This window comes from Haplochromis burtoni, unplaced genomic scaffold (assembly GCF_018398535.1).
Source record: "Haplochromis burtoni strain Fernald_Lab_line unplaced genomic scaffold, NCSU_Asbu1 Contig_156, whole genome shotgun sequence".
In the NCBI taxonomy this organism is placed as follows: domain Eukaryota; kingdom Metazoa; phylum Chordata; class Actinopteri; order Cichliformes; family Cichlidae; genus Haplochromis; species Haplochromis burtoni.
In genome coordinates, this window is record NW_024582517.1 from 587,857 (window position 1) to 606,544 (window position 18,688).

The 18,688-nt window shown below is 40.0% G+C and overlaps 1 protein-coding gene across 5 annotated transcripts in view; it reads right to left on the reverse strand.

Moving 5' to 3' along the window:
* atp2b2 (ATPase plasma membrane Ca2+ transporting 2) overlaps positions 1–18,688 on the reverse strand; it is a 142,684-nt gene that overhangs the window by 86,422 nt on the left and 37,574 nt on the right. For 2 of the 5 annotated variants that reach the window (XM_014336800.2, XM_005932284.3), the window contains exon 1: positions 7,540–7,800. The exons of the other annotated variants lie outside the window; for them this stretch is intronic. The gene's annotated coding sequence lies outside the window, so the exon portion shown is untranslated. Of the gene's footprint in view, positions 1–7,539; positions 7,801–18,688 lie in introns of those variants that run through there. 5 annotated transcript variants of the gene reach the window in all.

Below are 18,688 nucleotides of genomic sequence, written 5' to 3' on the forward strand. Positions count from 1 at the left end.
TGTTCCCCACTTGGATTTAAATAAACCATCCCATCTGTCTGCCTGTGCTCTCTTTAAACTTCTCCTTTGTCGGCTCACCTCCTTGTGCCTGCGTGCTTCTCTGCCCACCAGTGGTTCATTATATAATGCTGGAATCTTCCTGGAGACGGACTAGAGTCTGTTAGGATCTTACATTAGGCGGAGTTTGACAAATGCATGTGACAAATTGGTTCTGTAACCAATCTCCCTGATGAGACCATGCACATCTACAAAACAGCTAAAATGTCTCAGTGTGGTGATATGTTTGTGTCACTGTCTGTGTCTGGTGTAGAAATCATCTGTTCAGGCAAAAGAATAAAAGGAATCATACCGATGTTCCAGGTTTCACTGAGAAATGGTCCAAAAATAGAGAAAGAGACAACGTTGAATTCAGCTGTCTGCGGGAAGATAAGAAGGAACTGAAATTGTGTAATACTGGCTGCAGTATGTATGCAGTAGAGCACATCTATCTAACTGTTAATAGAACAAAAGAGCGGGCTTACAAAAGCTTTACTGGTAGCCATTTTAGTCCACCAGAACCCATTTATCACCTGAATTAGCACCAGCAGCAGTCTGTTCAGTTTCACATGTTTCAAACTAGAACTGAATAAGCACATTATAATGTGACACATAGTTTTCTTATCTTGATTAAGTATCAAGATTAGATGCAATCTGAAGACTGAAAGGCAGAATTTGATTTGTTTTTGTTTTTCCGCTGTGGAAATTGGATGTACTGATAATTTAGACATATTAGCCATATATACATTCATTCATGTATATTTACCCATAGTTATCGTCTATTAAGCAAAATCATAGACCTCATACTTCTTATGTATATGCATATGCTGTATTCTGTGCATTCTGACACATGGACACAAACATGCCTGCACACACACACACACACACACACACACATATGTTATATTAACCTCCTACTGCAAGGTCACTGCTAGACGAAAAGAAAAAAGGCTGCTGTGGCCCTCTCCTTGCTCCAGATGAGGCTGTAAAAATCATGAGGGAGTTATTGGGCTATTTAAATTCAACACATGGAGGCGAACTGTGATGTAGGAGAGTAGACAAAAGAAGAGGAGAGAAGGGAAGCACTACAGTTTCCTTTGAAGTTTGCCTGTAAATTAAATTTTTTCAAGTCATTCAAACAAAATATGATATTTTTTTTATTATTAGTAGTAACTAATTTAACTTTAACAGTAGTTAGCCTATATAACTTTATGGATCGACATCCCTACATTTGACAGCATTACATTTAATTTTATCTAATAATACTTTAAATAATAATTTAAATACACGTAGACATTGAGGGCTAGCAGGAGGGACCATGCGCTTACCTGCTGCTCTCTGGCAGGTAGCTCCATGCCCTCCTGGGTTTTAAATGCACCTTAGAACACACATGCATCAACACTACAATGAGCGGGTGGAGGGAGGTTTGGAGTCTTCTCTCACCCCCATTCTCTGCGACCTGCTGGAGCGGGGGGGCTAGGAGGAGGAGTTGGCCGTCCGACTGCGGTCTGGAGTGTGGGGCCTCCCTGCTGCTGCGGAGTCGGGGCGGTCTGCCTCCCCCCACCGCAGGGAAAAGGGTAACACCACCTGGGTCTGGGTGCAGTTCCCCCCTCCAGGGGCAAGGGTACCTAGACCCGGTTCTGTAGAGTACGCTTGGGGAGTGTGATCGTGTGTACAGCGTCTCTTTATGTCTGTCTCCACGTTGGTTGAGTGTGGAGTAAGTGCATATGAGAGCATGAGGGTGGGAATGGATGTTTGTATATGTGTGTGCCTGTATGTCTGTGTCTATATGTCAGGTTGGGTGTCAGGCGCCACCTCTCTGGGGACATCTTAGGCCCTCCAAGGTTTGGAGGCCTATCTCCCCCTACCACCACTTCCCCTGCCAGTGGCGGACTCCCTCAGACATCGGTGCGTTGGTGGTTCTTTGTGTCCGGGGATGGGCGTCCAGGTACACACCGGCTCACTCCTTGGCGGCCGCTTATCGGGGCCTGGAGCCTGGGGCTCGCTCGGGCCACTTCGGAGGTGGGGTGCCCCCGGCCTCTCGGCCTGGGGCTCGGTCACTCAGGCACAGCTGCACTCACTGCAACTCCCCCTGGCTTCTGCTCCGCGGCTGCTGAGTGAGCCCTCATCTGGGACTCTCCTCAGCTCTTTCTGGGACAGTGGCGCGGCTGCCCCTCTGTTGGTCTTCCTTGGTCTCTTGTGTTCTGGGGGCCTCTGGATGTCTGGAGTTTTGATCTCCTCCATACCTGCTTCATGCCCTGGAGGACGGGGCTGTGGCCCCCCCACACCCTCTAGCAGATCATTACATGAAGGAACCTTTTAAAAAAAACAAGCGCGTCCATGCTCACAGGTGTACACACGGGTGATCACACCCACAAACTACACCCTTTTTGGCTCCTACCTCAAAGCACACTGTGTTCTGTTGATCTTATGTGCTGCACAATAATGTTTAATATTTAGTATTTACTGTCATATTCCCATATATCATTGTGATGTTGTTTATTCTATTACTCTTGTTCTCTTCTGCTTGTTTTCTTTTTTCTTTCTCAGCAGGTGATCCAGGTGATTGATATATGCATTTTTTTTCTCTGCCCGTTCTGTTGGTTTTTGTTTTTGCCCTTCTCCCCCGTCCCTCTTCTCAGCTGTTTCTCTTTCCCTCTTTCTTTCTCCCCTTCTTTCCCCCAGTCAAGTCTGTCCCGTATTCAGTAAGTGAAAATAAAATAAACAATAAAAGGTGAATCAAATGGACCATTACGGCAAGGCTGGGATGGTCAATTTGGTAAAGTAAATCCGTTGGGCATCTTTCTTTGCCTTTAGACAACAATTCTGATGGCAAAAGAGCCAAACGGGACAGGCCAAAAAAAAAAAAAATTTTTATCTAATAATACTAATAATCTAAAACATAATTTAATTTATCATACTTTAAATTCAAGTATTAGGTACTTATACAACCATAACTCTGAGATCCTTTAGTAACAGCCAACCTCTTGTTGTTACTAAATTGATAAACATCAACTTAAGCTAGCTTGTTCAGAGCCTGCCGTTACAAAAACGACATGATTCATGGACGACAGAAAATGTTGATGTTAAAATAACATTCTGATTTGCAATATCTTAGAAATGACTGACTGGTCTAAATAATAGAGTTGCTGATTAAAAACTATGGTGTGGATTCGATTTGATTTTTTTATTGATTTTTTTAGACTTTTTTTTTCTTCTTCTTTCTGTCAGGAGCAATGTATGAAAAAACATTCATCTAAATAGAAAGATGCACTCCACCACATTTAGTTAAAATAAATAGAAATACACATAAAAACACATCATCAATAAACAAATTCAACACGTTCTATGCGATAATCCAAATATCCTAATTACAAATATTCATTACCTTCTCACAGAAATATCAAATACATAGAAAAAAATAGAAAAAGCATCCATTTATCATGCTGCAATGATCAATTCATGATGAATGAAGTTGGTCTTTTTAACCAGTAGTAGTAACCAGTAGAGCAATAGCCAAGACCTTATAAAAAGCTTGCTAACACTACATGTATGTGTTAGTGTTAGCAAGTGTGGCACCAATGTTTCATCAAGCATGAGCTGCTGATGATATGATATTTTATTGGGTTTATAACGTCACTATTTCTTTCTCCTCATAATAATTCTTAGCAGCGAAGAAAGCAAAGTAGATGAAAAAATACTATCAGAAGCAATGCAAACAATTTCACTTCAAGAGAATACCACATCCAACAAATGTCACGTGTTACACTGCTGTATTGGCACAAGCTCCTAGATGCAAGATCTGAACGTTTCAGCCTTTGCTGTCCCATTATCAAACAGCAACGCGTGCTTCTAGTCCTCAACACACGGCTATCTATATCTCATTTCAACTTTAATTTATGGAATCAACAATTTATGGAATCAATTCAGATTATACACTTACACAAAGGAAAGCCGAGAAAATAACATCAACTACTAGCTCACAGCTCACCATGTCAAACACGTCCTGAATCACCAGGACACTATAAAAAGTGATTTCAAACAATCAGCAGGCAAGATACCAAAAATATGATCGCTTACAAGACAGGAATAGACATGGAGGAAAAATTATTAGTCATTGTGTCATACACCTATGTACAAACCCACTTTGTGCTGTCAGATTTTCACACAGTAGGAAAACTAAAAGTATTTTCACCTGAGAAAAATTTGGAAAGAAAAAACACTGGACTCTCTAATGTGTCACTACACTCAAAGCAAGTGGGTGTCAATGTCAAGTGGCTGTCTTCACTTGCTTCACACCCAGGCTTTCAACCCATCTTATGAACACTTGTTATCAGAGGTGCATTTTTTTTCACACTGTCTCACCAGCCAAAATATTTTTCTTTCAAAAATTTGAAAGATTTCATGACTGGAGGAAACAAAAACCATCAACAACAAAAGTGCTCAAACTTTTATTCCATCACCTGCAGCACTTCTACCTGCGAGGCTGTTTTTAAAGTGATTTATAAATAAAGTTGGCATGGATATGGTACCTGATATGAATTTGTCCTTAACAGAATACCTTTTCTATTTAAGGAACTCAGCTTAATATATAAAATATATAATTTACTTAATATACTTAATGTTTCTAAACTGCACATAAAGCACAATAAATCATTAGTCCATGGAAATTACATTAAATCACACGTAGAGATTTTAAGTCAAGTTTTTCTTTGGTTTCATTTTGGTTTTTAAATTACAGATCTTAAAATTCCACTAACCTGTACAATCCACACACAACTGTATATCAATACTCACTAACCCTAGAAAATGATGGCCACCTCATTGGATTGCAATGTTCCTTCTTTCATTCAGTTTCATCTTACCTCTCCACCTTTTATTCTTGTTCCTGCCTTCGTTGCTGCATTTACTCCAGACATGATATTGTTTGGCTGAAGTAGGAGTAAGAATTGAATTTAAACTGGCTCAATGGCAGCCTTGTCCCTTTCAGCCAAATCCTATATTTATATGTCTCAGTCTCCTCTTTTTCTTCTTTCCACTAATCAGGTTTTTAAAATAGCTTTCCTTCACTGACAGAAATGCTTACAAAAGAAAAATAAGCAATGAAGTTGCTATATGTTATCTATCAATTCCTGTCATTTAAGGCAAGAATTGATCACATTACATTACAGATTAGTTCTTTTTTAAGGTAAAATAGGGTTAAGGGTTAGCCTTGCTTACCATTTTTATTTGTCTTTAAGCTGTAAGATCCTAAGACGTGATGATGACACAGCAAAAATAATGAGGTGCATGCACCACTCTCGGCTACAGAAGTGTATAAGAAAGCAGAGCAACATATGGATTGTATCTGTAGGTGATATGCATTGACTGTAATTAGTTATCCTTCCTAGTGATAAATAAATCATACAATGACAAAATAATTTATATTTACAGACAGGCAAGAAACTAAATGACAAAAAGTCTTGCCACATGCAGTCTAAACTCATCCAATGTGTCTTGGAAATGATTGTCCAGCTCTCTGAAAATCTTTTGGAAGGATGGTACTCTTTTTTTCAACGAGGGTGGAGAGCACATTCTGTGTGCATTTATGATATGACTGTGAAGGTCATATATGGGAATCGTATCATAATACTCATACTCATAATTCAGTGAACCTCCATAGATGCAGGGAGGGACACTCATCCAGGAAAGACCACCACTATTATGGGCGATCTGTGGCTCAAGATTGGGAGTGCCTTGAAGGTAACTCGGAAGGTTGCGGTTCGAGCCCCGGCTGGACAGTCTCGTCGTTGTGTTCTTGGGCAAGACACTTCACCTACCGGCCCTGGTGGTGGTCAGAGGGCCGTGGCACGATGTCGGCAGCCTCGCTACTGTCAGTCGCCCCAGGGTGCTGTGGCTACAATGTAGCTTGCCATCAACCATGTGATGTGTCGTGAATGGGTGGATGACTGGGAATGTGTAAAGCGCTTTGGGGTCCCTAGTGGGACTAGTAAAAGCGCTATACAAATACAGGCCATTTACCATTACTATTAGTGTATAAATATTTCTTCACAGGTTAAAGGTCATTATACACAAAAAATGTATTAATTTGTAGGGACTTTTCCATCCTGGGGAACAAGTGGCTATGGAAATTGCTATTTGGGTTTTTTTGCGAGTTACAAACTTGGTTAAAGTAATTACATTGAATTCACAAGGTTTACTCTAAACAGATACACAATGTGGCACAACATTTTTAAATTCTCATGAATATGTTACCTTTTTTTCTTCTTTTTGCCTCCAAAGTATTTCATTTTTAATTTTTATGCACACATTTGCACTTTTATTATCTATGTCTTATTATCTGAACATAACGAGCAAGCAAAACATGAAGAGGGGAAGAAGCAAGAACACGGCAATAAAATGGGGACACTCATTTGAGTTGCCCGGCTGTCTTGGTGCAGTGGAGATGATGGTTGAGGTCACACAGTCATCCCAGCCCTAATAGAGGCACGATCAATTTCCTATGACAGCCTATCTTAGAGTACAGCTGAATGATTGGACGGCAGACTTGCTGACTGACTGTATGAATGAATGCATGAATAACTTGGTGGCTATGCAAATGGCTGACTTTTTTTACAACTGTCACACTGACTACATGTGAACCAAAGTGTCCGATTCTGGTTAGCCAACCAGACGAAAAGCTATTGACCCTGTCAGTCAGTTGCAGAGATGATCAGTCGAGTCAGTTGATCAGACAAGCAAAAATCCAATCAACTAACCAGCCAATGCAATTACCAATTCACTGACCACTGATTGGAATGTGCCACAGACCCAGCCAGCAAGACAAGAAAAACTGACAGCCAACAGAGTAAGGAGGAGAAGTGATAATGTTCCCAATTAATTCAGTGGCCATGCCAAATAGTCAGTTGGCTAATGCAGTAATGACAGCAAACACATGATCAGCTACAGCAGTGAAACCTGCTGCCATGCCAGAACCAGTCAGTAAGTATGACAGAGAAGAGAAACTGCAGAGTTTATTCTGCCAACAGATGGCCTGAGAGAGAGAAGAGGTGTGCAATAAAACATCTTTATATACAGAAACTGCAGACAAGGGCATTTGATTTCACCTGAAAGTCAAAGACCAACACACAGCATTGACCGGCAGAACTTGTACAACATATCTGCATATTTAAAAAATGTCACCGCTGCATATATTATGCACGTGTTGATGGATCGTGCAGACAGCTCTAACAGATCTCCTCATCTCTCCTCTCCCTCTCTCACAGACCACCTGCTCCTAGACCATTTTGGATAACAGTACAGGGTTACATTATTATCTTTGTCCTCTTTGTCACAAACCAGAGACACACATGGAACAATGTGTACAATTCAGTGTCTTCACATGCAGCTGATTTATTTAACAGAATCAAAAGCAAATGATCGAACCAGCAAACACACACAAAAATACCCGAAACAAAAGTGCTGATTAATTTACATTTTCATACATGAGCAACGCATACTTACATGGCAGAAAGGTTAAAAGCACCGTCACCGTGACGTGAAAACCATCCCACCTAAAAACGATACTGCAACGGCACATGCAGCAGGGGACTAGGCACAACAGCGACGTGCGATATGTGTGCGTGCATGTGTGTGTGAGTGTAGGTGTGCATGTGTGTGTGGAGACTCGCTAAGCTGCACTCTCACTGCTACTGCCTCAGCTGGGGCTGTCTCAATGCACAGCCTGTACCATGTCGGCAGGCAGCAGGGGTGGGCGTATGTATGTGTGCGTGTGTGTGTGTGTGTTTGTGTGTGTGCGTGAGAGAGAAAGTGTGTGTATGTGGACAGTGCTGCATAGCAGATCTTCCACTATCTGACTGGATCACTCAAGATAAATAGACAGAAAAACCGATAACTGGATTGATAAGAATAGAGAGGATAAAAGACAGGAAGGAGAGGATATGATGGTGAATCCTGTTCTCTACATCCCTGTGGGTCTCTTACTCCCTCTCATTGACATTTTGCCCTGAGAACAGAACAGCAGGTCCAGTGTAGACATGCATGCAACCTAGTTTTTAGAAATATCAGAAGAAGGAAGAGAGATAGGAAAGAAAAAAAAGGAGGAGGGGTGGGCTGGTGGGACGTACAGTGAATAAATAAACGATGTAAAAAAGAAAGGGGGGGGGGGGCAAAGTGAAAAAGGAAAGGCAAAGAATTTAGAAATTAGAAGGTGATTGGACAAAATTTGAAATGCCTTGAAGACAGAAACGCGATAAAAAGCTGTAGATGTAAAGAAGAAGCCAGTATGTGAATAAAAATGGAGAGGAGGGATAACTTTCAAGGGCATGCGTCATTCTTGCATTCTGCAGATCGGGATTCCCATATAAGACCCACAGACCTGGATACAGCTCACCCCAGTGGACATTATAGCTGCAGGACACAAGACCTTTGTGTAAGCCAGGCGCTCCAGAAGAAGGTAACAGCAACAGTTTCATGACACTGTCACTCATGTATCCCAGATCTTATCCTATCACAGCTTGCAGGGAGAGAGGAGGAGGAGGAGGAAGAGAGGGTACAACCTCACACTCTTTAGTATGTCTTCATCACACACATGCACACACACACACACACACACACACAAACACACACACACACACACACACACACCCCCCCACACACACACACACACACACACTCTGCTTTACCAATGCCTATATTCCTGTCTCTTGCTCAACGTGTACGTTACATTGTCACAACTCAGTGACTGTAAGGTGAACGACTCTGTATACCAAAGCATTCTAGAGATAAATGTGAAACCATCTTTCTGACAGCTAAAACCTAACTGAAACTGAATCATGCAACAAGACAGTGATTCAAAATACAGCAGTAATACCTACAACAGAATGACTGACAGAGAAAAAAATTTTTTTGCTTGTTTGTTTGGGAACAATGACACCGAATGTTTGAGTTGGTTTTGAAAATGAGATGCTTTTAATTACATTTTTTCATCCTTAAGAAACGAAACATCCTTCGAAATGACAGAGTACGAGAACGTCCTGTGTGGTGGGGAGTGAATGGGTGAACGGGAAGTAACTGCAGGGAAGTAAGAAGCAGATGTGTCTGAAGTGAAGAGACGTTTCTGGCAGGTAACAAACACAAAGCAGATAATGTGAATAGAATTATCTTTGCAAAAGTCGGGATCATGACTAGAATAGAACAGAACAGAACAGAAAACCTAGAATGGATCCATATAGTACTGTAGTGACTGGATAGCTTTTCACCACATTTTATAACATTATTTCCTGTATAGTGACTTAGTTTAGTTAAGAAGCTTATGGTGAAGTATGGTGAGAGAGAGAATGAGAGCAGTGATGGGGATCAGAAACAGGCCCTGAATATCAATGCAGCACGTCTACAAGACTTCAGGGCTGCAGTGCACCAAAACCTGGGAGAAAGAGCACAGTAGCGTCACAGCCAATCAGAGCTGAAGGTGACAGTCCTGTACAACTAATATCCGTCCAACAAACCATCAATAGTTTCTGCCACCTGGAAGAATCGTGGCAAATCATCATTTTCCTTGTCTGATTTTTCTGCTTGCCTTTATGAGTGAAGAGATCCTAAAGCACTTGCTAAAAAGTAAGATGCTGTACTTTTCAAATGAAACTATCACTTGTCTCATTAACATGAAAGTCAGCTTTAGCTCCGTCAAATACTGCAGGGTAGTTAAATTTTAAAAAAAAAATGCTGCAGGCTTGCCTTTGCACCAGAGAAAACCCAGGTGTATTTAGCTTAAGAAAAATTTGTGTCATAGGTCTTAATTAAATCACAACCATGCAAGTAGACTATAAGGCGCATTAGTATAATACTCTCTGTGATTTTCTATAAATGGCACCTTATATTCCATCAGTAAAAGCTCCATTTCCTTCCAGTTTAGGGATTTGTTAACCCGTAAAGTGTCATGTTTACCTCAGGTCAATCAGACATCCCATATAGTGGTTTCTAGCTCCTGCCAATAACCATTAGACTTATTAATTGCGGAAGCCTCAGAGTATCTCCTGAGTGCTGGAGTAAAATTAGACCAGGGCTGTGTCTATCTATGGGCAGGCACACATGCTTGCAGTTAATGAGATGACTCCCAAAGGTTTCTAACCTCTCTCAATGAGAGGTCACCATTATGCATCCCCAACTCTTATCTAATACGTTTCCCACAAGCTGCATGTCTGTATTTCCTTTAAATTTAAACAGTTAGCAAAAGTGAAACTTCAGCTGGTCTACAACTGTGCTGTGCAAAAATCTTGAGACACCTTCCATTTCTTAATATTTTGCTGGGGAATGGGAAATAGATCAAGTAGTTTATTAAAAAAAAGTGCAAACATACATGAAAATACAGTACACAATATTTAAAACAAAGTCTGGCTGAATGTCAATATTTGGTATGGCCACCTTTATTCTTCAACATAGCCTAAACTCTGTTAGACAAGTTTTCTTGTAGTTTCTTTAAAGAGTCTTCAGGAATAGTTCTCTGGGTTTCTTGGAGGACATTCAAGGGCCTTCTGTTCTTTTCTACTGCTTCAGTAATATTAAGGTCTGGGCTCTGGGGAGGTCAGTCCATGACTGAGTGCCTCGTTGTTTGTTTTTCTATCCAGGTAAGTTGCTACTAATCAGATGCTTGCCAGATGGTATTGCATTGAAGATGAAAATATGACCGTATTTGTTACATGTTCATAATTTCATTAATGTTGAAATGCAGTTCCAAACTATGACAGAGCCTCCACTGTGTTTCACAGGTGACTGTTATCCTGACCTTCACCAAGCATAACTAACAATGATTTCAGCCAGAAATGTCAAACTTGGATTCATCCCTCCATAAGCCCTGTTTCTGCTGATTTTCAGTCTAATTCTCGTGTCATCTAGCATATCTCATTATTGTTGTTGACAGCCATCCTTCCACTGAGTCCATTTTGGATGAGGCTTCAGTGAGCAGTATATGGATCAACTGAAAGGCCACATGCATCTCTCGTGTCCTGTGTCAGATTTTTTCTTAAAAGACTTGGGTTCCTGTTACTGTCTCCTCTCCTCCTCTTGTCCAGTTTCCTCAAATTTTTTAAGGACACACTGCACACAATACAACAATATGACAAGTTTTGGGCTAAAAGCTCCTTGGGAATTACTTTGCAATTACCACGCAAAAATGCTATTTTATGCCTGTCAAACTGTGTCATCTTTGCATTCTTCAAAGATTCGGCTAAAGAAATTGGAAAAAATTATATATTGTTGTGACAGGCAGTAGCATTGTGCAATTCAAAACTGGTCAATTGCTAAGTTGTCTGTTATGTGTAGAGACAATAGTGGTTCATATGGTAAACAAATGGTAAATGGCCTGTATTTGTATAGCGCTTTACTAGTCCCTAGGAACCCCAAAGCGCTTTACACATTCAGTCATCCACCCATTCATGCACACATTCACACACTGGTGATGGCAAGCTACATGTAGCCACAGCTGCCCTGGGGCGCACTGACAGAGGCGAGGCTGCCCGAACACTGGTGCCACCGGGCCCTCTGACCACCACCAAGAGGCAACGGGTGAAGTGTCGTGCCCAAGGACACAACGACCGAGACTGTCCAAGCCGGGGCTCGAACCGGCAACCTTCCGATTATAAGGTAAACTCCCAAGTCTTGAGCCACAATCGCCCATATCGTGGCTCAAGACTTCTGTAGCTGCCTTTTTCTATGTTTGAATGATTCATAGGTCAATCTTAAGTGGGTAAACAAAAACAGACCTTCAGAAAGCCTAGGGATGTACAGTGTACAGTATTGTATATTGATAAATATTGCTAGGAGAAACAGATTTTTCAGTCTACATTTTGTTAAGCAAAGCTTCCAGCTTTTTAATACTCTTTAATACTATGACTCCCAATTCCTAATCGGCATAGAAGTCAATACTATCCAATTTTCCTGTCTTATTTCTTTTTTTCCAGTTCTTCTTCACTTTTATCTACTATAGGTCCTTTTCCGGGAGTAATTTTGAACGTATTCCAGTTCCCTAAGGACAGCTATAAGCCTTAAGACTAATAGAAACACACATATACAACCCTGATAGTCACACAAAAACTCAAGACACCTAACATCCACGTACTCATTCCAACAAACAGAGCCAGCGGACAGGGAGACATTGTCTGACTCTTGGGGTGAACTCGGTTGAATTGTCTTTAGCTAAGCTTCATGCATACAAAACCCAAAGGCAAGGAGAGACAGAGGACAAGAAGATATTACACAATGACAGATCATGCAAGCAGTACATAAAATATCAGCAAACACTCACTGTAGCTCTTCCAATTTAGGCTGTATCCTTGGTGTCAAATACAGGAAGTTAGCCATCAAGATGAATTTAGAAATTGTCTTTCTATGCGTGCTGTCATGTGAAGACACCGAACCAAACATGTGTCCTGTGCGGGAACACCTCTTTCCATGTTTTTTGCTAATCCTATTCTTTCCCAAGGGTCAACTGAGAAACAAAGATGGGCTCTACTGTATGACTCCGAGGGGTAGACCCACATGGAAATACACATTACCACTTTAATAATACAAGGCAGTATTGGAACAAATGAGAACACCATTATACTTACAGTAGCATGTCCAGCATAAAAAGGGTGAAAAAATATTCACAGTACATTAATTTCTGGTGTTATCTGGCTAGCACTGCATCAATCAGATTAAATAACCTGTTATTCAATGCTGGCATTCTGTGATATTTCACACTACATTTGCTGAGTCATTTTAGCAAGGACACAGGTTATACTGTGAGTATTGCATACCGAATTCAATAGAATACAGTGTCCTTTGTTGAATCGCATCACAGTTTAAGATGCAGAAAGTGCTCCGACATTTTGGCTTTGTGGCGATTTGTGACTATGTTGAATGAATGATTTAACTGTTCATTTGTAACGCCTAACAAATGTAAACACAGAAGTTTAAGAAGGTTACAGAGAGTGTTGCTAAGAGCGTCGATGTGGGTGCAATACTCACTGTCGACATTCGTAACTGCAATTTCTACAAAAAGCAGGGGAAAATGTCCTCTCGGCTCACTGAGGTTGGGATTGCAGCTGTCTATTTACATGTGTCTTTAAAATTCAAATTAATCTTCTTTTCTTCCTTTGCTAATTAGTAATCTATATCAAAAAGAACAATGTAAAAGGAGAAGATTTTATTTTCTGGACTTGTCACTTTACAAAATGAGCCGCTTGTTTAAAGAAGCTATGCCACCATATACAGTTAGGGTATTTGTTAGGAAGAAGTCTATTTTGAGCCCAGTCCTGCTGGCAGAACCCATCACCTGTCTCTGATTTGCTACCCCCTGGATGCAAAGCTTTAAAAGCAGAAACATTGTTCCAGTGATAACCCAACAAAGCAGTCTGGTCCAGAAGCCTGTTTAGCTGGGCGGCGTACAGATGAGAAAAGCTGGATGTCCAAAGCTATTAATCTAAACAACCTTGCTCTTTTTATTCCTTTACAACTCCTCTTGCTCCTGACACACATACTCTCTCCTAAATAGCCATATATTCAGTCCTTGTTCCTCCATTTCCAAGGGAAATTAATGGGCGGCTGAGGTGAGGTGTGAGGATTAAACTGTGCCAGAAGATTAATCAGTAGTGTACGTCTGTGAGCTAGACAGCTCCAGATAGTTTATTAAAAAAAGACAGGAACATGCATATGGATAGGTACAGCGGGTAGTGAATGAATACAATTCATCCTCAGCCGAGTTTAACATAATGAATCATGGCTTGAATAATGTAATGAGTGTGATACTTTTTTACTGTGTAGTATTTTCCCATTTTAATTATATAAGCACATTTTAATAGATTATTACATTGCCATTCTCATAAGATCTGCTTGGTTAGTCACAAATACAGTGATTATCAATTAATATCCTCATAGATCATAAATAAATAATTTAACCGTTTAATGCAGGGGTGTCAAACATAAGGTCCAGGAGCCAGAATCTGCCCAGAAAAGTCTCTAATTCGGCCATTGGTTGGCTTTGGAAAATGTGAAGGAGGACATAGATTTCAGACCTTTACTGTATATTTTATTTAAGTTTCACAGCTTTTCACGGTCATTCATACTAAAGTCATTAGTGTACACCAAAAATGCCAGATACAACAACAATGACACATATTAAAACTCATATATGTAAATTGATAAATCAATAATTCCTTTTTTTAATTTGTCAGAATGCTTTGAAGCTGTGATAAATGGTATAAAAGTGCAAACAGCTGCCACTGAGGAGGTTTGAAAGAGCATGTTGAGTACAGACAGAGGATAACAGGTTCAAAATTGCCTCAACATCAGTGGCCTCATTATCCATGATTAGCCACTAATGCACTCCATCAGCTGCTTTAAAATGATGGGAACTTTTAAAGGGCAACGGTTTTGTTTTTTTCTTTGTTTGTTTCATTTAAAACAGCCAGTTAATTTAAACCAAGTAGTTACAATGATAGACAGGAACAGGGAGGACGAACACGAAATACAAAGAAGAAGACGTTCCGATTAGAAGAGTGACAGAGAGGCAGCACTTGCCTTGAATGAGAAAGAAGCCTGAGAGAGATTACCTGACTGCATGGAGAAGAGTGCGACCTATCCAATGCCTGCTGACACTCAGATGCTTTCTAGTCTATTGCCTATTTGTCTACAGTCAGAGCTTGGCCTTTCGTTATCTATCAGCCTAAAGTAAATGAGCAAGGGTGCATTGAAATGTGGATTAAATGTAAAAGTTAAAAACGAATGTTCCAACAGAAAACATTCTTTGAGTATTTCTTCTCTGAGTCCAGAACTGCAAATCCCACCACTCAACTGATTTGACTGATTCACAGCATGAAGCAGTGGTTTCCAGGAAAACAATTGGCCCACTGAGAGCTCTGAGGAAGACTAACAATTCGACATCAGAGCCATGGGGAGGGGGATTAACAGCTTTTCTTTTTTTTTGTTTTGGCACCAATAATCCAAATAGAAGAGAATGATAAACTATTTCTTGGCACCACTCTACCTTTAAAAACCCAGCAAAACCAGTAGGTTGGAATGTCTACATACTGTACCAACGTTAATGTAAAATGATATTAGATTCAAACTAAAATGCTGGTGTCCTGGTAGATCGCCTATCAGATTTGAAACAGGGCATCACTGAGCTCCTGGATAGTGTGAGGTGAAACTTGACGGTGTCAGGTGGACTGAAACATATTGCCCCAGAGGTGTTCTGCTGGATTTAAGTCAGGCGAGCGTAGGGATCAATCACTGTTATCAATTCCTTCATCCTCCAGGAACTGCCTGCATAGTCTCACCACATGAGGCCAGGCGTTATTGTGGACCAGGAGGAACCCTGGACCCACCGCATGAGTGTAGAGTCTGACAATGGGTCCAAGGATTCGGACCTTCTATGGCACATATTCACGGGTAATCCTGGAGAAGTTGGACTACCTGTTCAATCTCTCCAGAGTCCATGTAGCTCTTGTTCCTTCACCTCTGAGAGAAATAAAGGTTTTGTTTTGGTGAGGTGTAAGACTCAAGCTGTGCTACATGATTAATCGGTTTAGCATGTCTGTAAGCATTTCCAGGCAATTCCAATCTTCTTGTTACGTCAAACACACAAGTTATTTCTGAGTCCAAATACTCTGTCACTTTTCAAAAGCAAATAAAAACTGATGCACTACTGAAAGTTTAAAAGGTTTTAGGTACGCCAATATATCACTGACTAAAAAGCAGATAGAAAATGTTAAACAGTCTTCTCAACAACATTAAACAATGTGTATTAGGTCAGAAGAATTTTTAAGTTGCTAAAAGTTGACATAAAAAACTAAATATCAGACACTGAGTGCAAATAAGCATGCTGATCACGGTCTGATGGACTGTCGTGAGTAAAAAAAACTATTACGCTCATGATCTTTTATCTGCAAGAGAGCTGGGTTAACTAATACCTCATGGAGCCACACACACAGATCACAATTGCCTGTGATATTAAGTTGCTAAAGCAAAGTCAGGATTCCCTAAAGAGCTGGTCTTTCTTCCAGTTTTTTAATAAAAAGGTTGAAAAAGTCAAATTTCTGGTGAAGCCACAACCTCTCCTCTCTGTCTGATATGTACAGTGGACAGACAGCAGAGAAGAGGCACTATAGTGGAGACAGTGAACCCAGGTCAAGTGAAAAATAATGGTTTTCGGCACTTGTTACTGAATATGCAGCGAAAAGCTTTGCAGGTACTGTGAGTACTGTCAACCTGACAATGCTACTCTCACCACTGATTTAGTCCACTATTGAACAATAGCCCAGTACATTTATTCCAATACTGAAGCAGAATTTTAAAATATATAATAAAATACATAATTTATTTACTTTAATTTACAATATTCTATTCACTTATTTACTTTTATTTTATTAATATAATTAATTGTGTATTACCCTAGGCAATAATTATTTTGCATAATAATAATAATAATAATAATAATAATAATAATAATAATAATAATAATAATATGTAAGGGGCAGTAAAAGTGAAAATGTTGGCCACCTCTCTGTACCTTAAAAACCTACCTCAAGGCTAGGAAACAAACTTTTGGCAACAATAGACAAAAACAAAACAAACAAACAAAAAGAGTAAAATCATTTTTCAGAAGAATGTAAAGTTTTTGTAAGAGGGAATTAGAAATACACACCTTCTCTAGGTTCTCTTCCTAAGGCTTAAAGCTAACCTGTGTCAGGGCATTTTAGCAAATTCTGCGTATCAGATCCGTTAAGCAGCATAAGGCATAAAAAAGTTCCATAGGAGGTAAGTTAGGTGGGACAACAAGTTAAGGTTGGGACTATTACCTGTAAAGGTGGAGTTCAAATGCAAGTCTACTTGTTCTTTCTTTAGCTGAACTAGTTTTATGTTTGTAAGGTACATAAAGAAACCTCAATGATGGAAAAACAATCAGTCAGCTCTTTTTTTTCTCACCAAAAATGTCCAAAGTTAACTGAGAAATGTGTCTGGAATATCCCTACAGAAGAAACAGAAGAGGAAAGAAGCTAGATATACAAGACAGCCAGGGATACATTCTTTACTGGAAAGGCAACAATCTACAGTCCCTTCACAGAAATAATTACTTGTAACAGAATAAACAAGACAACAAGGGTGTGAGAAGCTCTACAATGTCATTTAGTGTATCATTTCCAGTTACAGCTGGTCAGTCACACTAATGAACAACAGAGAGGTGAAAATAAGTGGCAAAAATAAAGGTGAAAGGAGGATGGGAGGATAATCTGCAGCAAGAAGCACGGTTGTTTAACTTGATTCTGCACTGACCTCTGGCACTATTCAACACACACACACACACACACACACACACACACACACACACACACACACACACAGACACAGACACACACACACACACACACCCTGCAAGGTAAGCACTCTACAGGGTCATTAATAGCGCTTCTTACTCCAGCCACTTTTGCAGCTTTAAAGTAGCCTATAGAATATCACTTTAATGCAGCCGATTAGTGCGTAATTATGCTTACATTTACTTCTTTTTTAAAGCATAACATCAGACACACTATATCCATTACTGAATTATTTCCAATAAGCTTTCTTTTTATGGTGATGACTATGGCAGACTATGAGCATAGAGCACAGAAACACAGAAACAAAGTGGGGAAAATAACTTTTTGGTCCCTTGTAAGTTTGCTCAAATGAATAGTGTCTACTTTTATGGTAGTTTTATTTCAGTGGAAAGAGATAGAATATCAAGAAAAAAAAACCAAACAAAACAAATGACACATGATTTGCATGTCAAATTCATAAAAATTCAGCAGTAGATCAACTAATTAGTTGCCTGACTTCATGCTGTAATCAACCCCACCAGACCTCACCAGAAAACTGATGAATGATTTCTGAATGTGATTTCTGTAAGTTAACTCTTGCACATTCTGAAAGCTCTCATTTTAACCCTGCCACAGAGTGGCAGCTTGTCTATTATGTACCATGCGTCCCATCCCATGACGCCTAGAATAGGTTTAAGTCTGCCCAGTGGAGTTTAAAAAAGATGGATGGATGGATGATTAACCTTTCCTAAATCCAACCGGTATTTTTGTTGTCCCTGTCAAACCAAAAAGGGACTACAAACAACTAAAATGCAGAAAAGAAAAGAAAAGGTTTTCCATGAGGAAAGTTGCTTGATTTATTCACTTCTGTAATAATTGACTGTGTGGTGGCACAGATAGAACAGCAGGACAACCTAAATGCAGGTCTGTACACATGGTTGGAGAAACACAGAGGAGTTTATGTCCTACTTTCAATATGAAGGGAAATACTGGAAGTGTAAAAACAGAAAAAGGTATGAAGAAGTCAACAAAACAGAACAAGGAGTCTCGTCTGACTTCTTGATACTTTTTCTAGCAGTTTTTACAATAATGGGGAACAATAATGGGAATAATAGGCTAATACGTTACATTAACTAATGGGGAAAAAAACCCCTGAACAAATAGATAATTAAATCTAGATGCTTACAGCCATTTGCAGCTAGGCTTGTAACACATTGTCGTAAACCCTGGTAAGCTAGCTAAAATAAGAACGCAAACTCAGGTCAATCAACCCGCAATGCAGACTCACTCTTTATGCTTCTTTACAAGTTCTGTGTTGCAAA